The sequence below is a fragment of the Suricata suricatta genome, chromosome 8 (assembly GCF_006229205.1).
Source record: "Suricata suricatta isolate VVHF042 chromosome 8, meerkat_22Aug2017_6uvM2_HiC, whole genome shotgun sequence".
Lineage (NCBI taxonomy): Eukaryota > Metazoa > Chordata > Mammalia > Carnivora > Herpestidae > Suricata > Suricata suricatta.
The window spans coordinates 34,480,932-34,486,227 of record NC_043707.1 but is presented as its reverse complement, the minus strand read 5'-3'; positions in this window follow the sequence as shown (position 1 = coordinate 34,486,227).

Genomic DNA, 5,296 nt, shown 5'->3' with positions numbered 1-5,296 from the left:
GCGGCCCGGGGCGCACAGGCGGCCGGCGGTGGGGCCCCTCCGGGTGACCAGGCGGAACTGCGCGAAGCGGCGCGCACGGCGTCTTGGCGGGGAAAGGACGCGGGCCGCGGAAGAAACAGAAGGGGAGGAAAAAAGGAAAAGGGAAGGGGGAAAAAAAACAAAACAAAGTTTCAGAAAGTCGTCTTGCCGTTGGGGATCGGAGACTGCAGATCTGGCGGCCAGAAATGAAACCGGGGGCAACCAGTTCTCCATAAAGAGTAAAAATCCATGCTCCTTGCTCCGGCGGCCGCGACTCCCGGGGACCCGGCTCGGAAAGTGGCTGGTGGCGCGCTGCGCCCCAGCCTAGACTGGCTCGGCGGCTTACGGGTCCTCCCGAAAACTGGGGAAGGCCCCTCAGCCGCGCCCGGGCGGCATAAATACAACCCTCCCAAGTGGGATTGATTCCTGGGCATCACATGCTCCGAGGTTTCAAACCGTGAAACCTTTCCATGAGCAGTTCGAAATGTCTCCCTAAACACTGTATCACTATCTGATCCGGAAAGTTTAATATTTAACCTTTTTGGCCCCTGGCCTGCCTTATTTTTGAGTCTCATTTCCCTAAGTCCGCCCTGAGCGGCCAATAGCGTTGTGGGTTTTTTTGTATTTTTGTTGTTGTTGTTGTTGTTGTTGTTTTTCCGGGAGAGAGGATGCAAAGCTGGTTTATTATTTTCAAAGAGGCTCCTGCCTCCTCCCGTCGCCCCCCTCGGAGCACTGTGAGTCGCAAGAGTCGGAGTCCGAGGACCCGAGACGTGGCATTCTCGCCCGAGCACTGGAAAGAATCCTTCAAAACAAGCTTTGGTTTCATTTTCCAACGCCTTGGCCTGGGAATCCTGCGGCCCGAGGACGTGGCTTGGCGCAGGGGATTTGGGGGGAGGGGGGCGGTCGGAGGGGAAGCAGGGGGCTGAAGGGTCTTGCTCCTACCCTAGCTCCCCCCAACCCAAAAATAACCTACAAAGAAAACCTTCGCAGCGCGGGCCGACCAAGGGGCGCCTCCCCCAGCGCTGGTAAATCCCCCTGTAGTTCCAGTTTAAAGCTGTTTGTTTAAAAGATTTGTCGTTTGCCGATTCCCATGGGGGCGGGAGGGGGGTCTTGGAGCCAACCCTGCCCTCGCTCTCCGTCTGCCCGAAGCAGCTCGGATTCCTGATTCCGGGAGGCCCGGGCGCTTCCTAGAGCCACCGATCCACGCCAAACCCACTGGCTCCCCGGTGCCGACCCGGCGCCCAGCCCCCCGAGCTGCGGACCCCCTTGGCCGCAAACCTTCCGGCCTCCTTCTCCAGCCTCCCTCTGCAACTTTGCTAAGGGTGCTTATTTTAACCCGGTTTTGGTTACAAACACCCCCTTCCCTCCCTCCCTCGCTCATTCCCATCGGGCTCTGGTTACCAGATCCGCGTTTACTTTGTAAAAATCTAAGATCGCCACATCCGAGGATACATGTCTTAAGGAAGCGATGAGCTTTCCGTGATTTTTTAAAAAATGCTATTGGTGTAGCTTTCTTTTAAAAGGTAGGGCTGCGGAGCTTGCCCCGACGCCCCACTTCGGGGAAGTCGAGGTGAAGGCCCCCGGAACACCCTCGCTCTGGTAGAGAAGCTGGCTTGGCCATCTGTGGGCTCCGCTGCGTTCTCTCTACTTTTCTCCCCCTCTTAAATGCAGTTAAAATGGCTGAATTCCGGCTTTTAATTAAAAACAGCCTATAATCGAAAACGTCTCGGCGTCCCTGGCTCCCCCGCCGCCTGCAGGGAACCGACGCCCCACAGCCGGGCTAGGCGGGCAGGAGCCGGGCTGAGGGCTCAGGTGGGCGCCCAAGGCACCGCGGCCAGCCCCCACCCTTCCCAGGGCGCCCCCACCTCACCGAAGTCGGTCCCCGATCCCGTAATCGGGGACCGCAGAGGTGCGGGGATCCCCCCGCGCACCCCGAGGGTGAGGCGGGGTGGGGGGTCAGATGGAGAAGTTTGGAGACCGTCGCGCCCAGCCAGGGACGGACGGGTGGCCCGGCGGCGTACCTGGCGCGACGGGGCTCCCGGCTCTGGGCTCCGGCTCCGGCGACTCTGGTGGTGGCCCTGGCTCCCGGCGCGACTAGGCGCCCGTGCTGCCCGCCATCCCGCGGCTGCTGCTCCCCTTCGCCACCCGCAGCCGCCTCACACTTTTTGCCCGCCTTTCCTTTTTTTGGTAGAAAACCGCTCCCGGGGCCGAGCGCTCGGCGCGCCAACTCCTCCGCCCTCCCGCGGCCCGGCTCCCGCAGCCCCCGGAAAAGCCAGCTTTCCTCCCGCCGAGCTCCCCGCTTTTTAATAAAATCCAGGTAGCGCCAGTTTAAAGAATCCCAAATCTCCATATACAGCCCGGGATTGGAAAAGGTACATTACACAACCCCCCTTTCAAGTTCCTCTCGCTGGATCTAAAAAAAAAAAAAAAAAAAAAAAAAAAAAAAAAAAAAAAAAAGCCAGGGGGAGGGGGGAGGGCGGCTGGGGGAGGGGGGAGGACGGCTGGGGGGAGGGGAGTACTCTCCAGCGAAGAAACACGCATTGTTCCCGGGTGCCCGCCTCCCCCCCCCAGGCCGGCCCCCGGCCGCCATCCATTGGCCGCGCGCACCGCCAATCACCCGCATGTAAACACCTTGGCCCTCAGCCATTCCTATAAAACCAATTACGGACCTAGGGGCTCCAGCGGTTTCCAGGCTCCCCACGGCGGGGCTGAATGATCAAAACTGGTGGTGAGAATTTTTCCCGGCCGTTTCTAGGCAGCCCTCCCCCTCCACCAGCTCAGACCCCCTCCTTCCTCCCTCTCCTCCCTCTTCCTACCCCCTCCCCCGGCGTCTAGGCTGAGTGATCAAAATAGAGGAAGATGGTTGTCGCCGCAATCCAGGGCTTTGCAAGGCGCGGTTTAATGGGCCGCCTGTCAGCTTCCTGCTCGCAGGAGGAGGTGACAGCCGACCGAACCGGGAAGGGCCTGGGGCCCGGTGGGCAGCACCCCGCGCCCAGGCCCCGGCCCCCTACCTCCCCTGGGGCGCGCCTTCTAGAACGCGCGGTGGAGACGCCAAAATAGACAAGGGCTGCTTTTTCCTTTTTTACTCCCCCTTTTAAAACAAAGCAGCGATTCATTCCTTTTCCCCCGGCAGCGCGGTTGGGTGGGATGGGCAGGCGTGAAGGCCGTTTTCCTAGCCCCGGCCTGCGGGTCCCTCCCTGAAACGCTGTGTCAGATGGTTACTGATTAATATTTTGGAGAGGCGTCGGCGGCGGGTAGCGGGTGAGTCTCTAATCTTCTAAAAGGGGTTCCTATAGAAACGCGGGCCAGGGCGCGCCCCCAGCTCGGCCCGGCCGGGGCTGTGGCGCTTTTCAACGCGCGCCCTTCCCCAAAGCCTTTCTTTGCGTGGGCGCTCCCCCCTCCTCCCCCCAAAAAAAATCAGAGCAGAAAAAAGGATTAGATCGGCTGAGCGCGAACTGACTCCCTCTCGATTCTGACATTTCAGCCTATTAGCATTTCTCCACGGGGCCTTCTGAAACCTATTAAAGTGTAATATTAAAAACCTCTTGGCTGGGGGCCTCTCTCGCCTTCCATCCGCCGCGCCCCCTCCAGGGAGGGCGAGACCGGGAAAAAAAAATCTGTTGAGCTCAGAGGAAGCAGAAGCCAAGCCCAAAAAGTGCTTGGCTGGCCGCGGCGGCCGGTGGGGGAGGGGAGCCCCAATCCCCCAGACTTTGTACTTTTATTTTGCGCTTTCAGCAAAATCCTTTCTGAGTTGAGTCGCCGGGAGCTGCCTGCGGCAACCTACTTGGCCGCGGGCGAGATGACTGCGGACGCGGTCGGAGGGGCCGCCCTGGGGGCCCCGCACCCTCTCTCTGCAGCCCCGCAAGGACCCGTGCCCGGCTGGGCATTACGTACCCTCAAATGGAAGCTTGGAGGGGCAGAAATCCTTGCCGATCCTGCCTCGGAGAGCAACCGCGGAGATTAGATTTTAATTAAAACAAGAGAAGCCCGCTCTTTCGCCCTGCGCTGCGGACTCAGCGTTTTCGCATCGCTGGTTCTTTTTTTTTTTTTTTAAATCCATTTTTAAGCAACTTTTCTGGAGGGATAAAAAAAAAAAAAACCGAGCTAGTTGGCGCCCGTTCGTTCTATTTTCTTTTCTCTACTTTTAGAAGAAAACGGGCGGGGGGAGGCGGGTAGGCTTAGAGAAGAGAACTGGGGGTGTCTAATTTAATTCCAGTATAAATTTGAGGAAAAAAGTTCAGCCTCTTGAGGGCAGTTTCAAGTTGCCCTTCAGGAGCCTCTGCGCTGGTTTCGAGGCTGCCCTCTTTTGGAAGCTGGAGCTCCGCAGGGGGAGGAGGGAGGAGTGAGAAGTAAAGAAAGGAACGAAAATAGCCGGAGCCGAGGGGAACAGCGGCGGTGTCCGCGCGAAGGTCTCAGTGGCGGCTGGGGCGGCGGGAGGTTCCCGGTGCGGCCCCGGAACGGCCAGGAGCAAAGACGGAGAGGAGAGGGGGGTTAGAGAAAGGAGGTATTGTGTCTTGTGTGCCTTGGGGGAGGGGGTTGACTGCAGAAATAAAATAAATGCAGTTGAGCTGCGCGGGGCTGCTGGAAGCCGACGCAGGGGAAGGGGCTGTGCGTGGGGGCACAGCCCGGGTAGGCGCCGAGCATCCTTGAGCTTTATCCGAAAGCCTTTGTGGGTTCCTAATAAGCCCTCCCACGCCTGAGCCCCCATCGTTTCCCCACCCCCCTGGTTGCCCTCCAATATTCGGAGCCCAGACCTTGATCCCCCACCCCATTATCCCCGCCCTTGATCTGGAATGCTTTGTTTTTGTTTTTTTTTTTCCTATTGCTGAAGCAAAATATAATGTATCTTGAGAAAGTTGAGGTGGGGAATACAAAGGATTTGAGAGGTGAAAAACAAAGCCTATTTTTATAAATGTTTAATGTTTTCACCCCTGGATGCTGCACGACGCCGTAATTGTGACGGCGGGGTAGATGTGCCATAAATCATTTAGTTGCTAATAAAAATTCTGCCTGTTTGCCCTGCATTTGCCAATGGCGTTTGCATTTTCCAAGTATGTGCCTTTCTCAGCGTGGCGAACCGAGCCTGCATTTCATTAGGGTCGCGGTTCCGGGCAGGCGAGACCCTCCTCCGCCAGCCCCCTCCTCCTGGGCCTTTGTGGGCCCCAGCCCCCGGCGCCGCGCTCCCGGCACACACTCCCACCCGCGGCCTCGCCGGTTGCCGGGCCTGGGGACACGGCGGCGGCGGCGGCGCCCGCGTTCTGGCCGCGGGGTGCGCGGG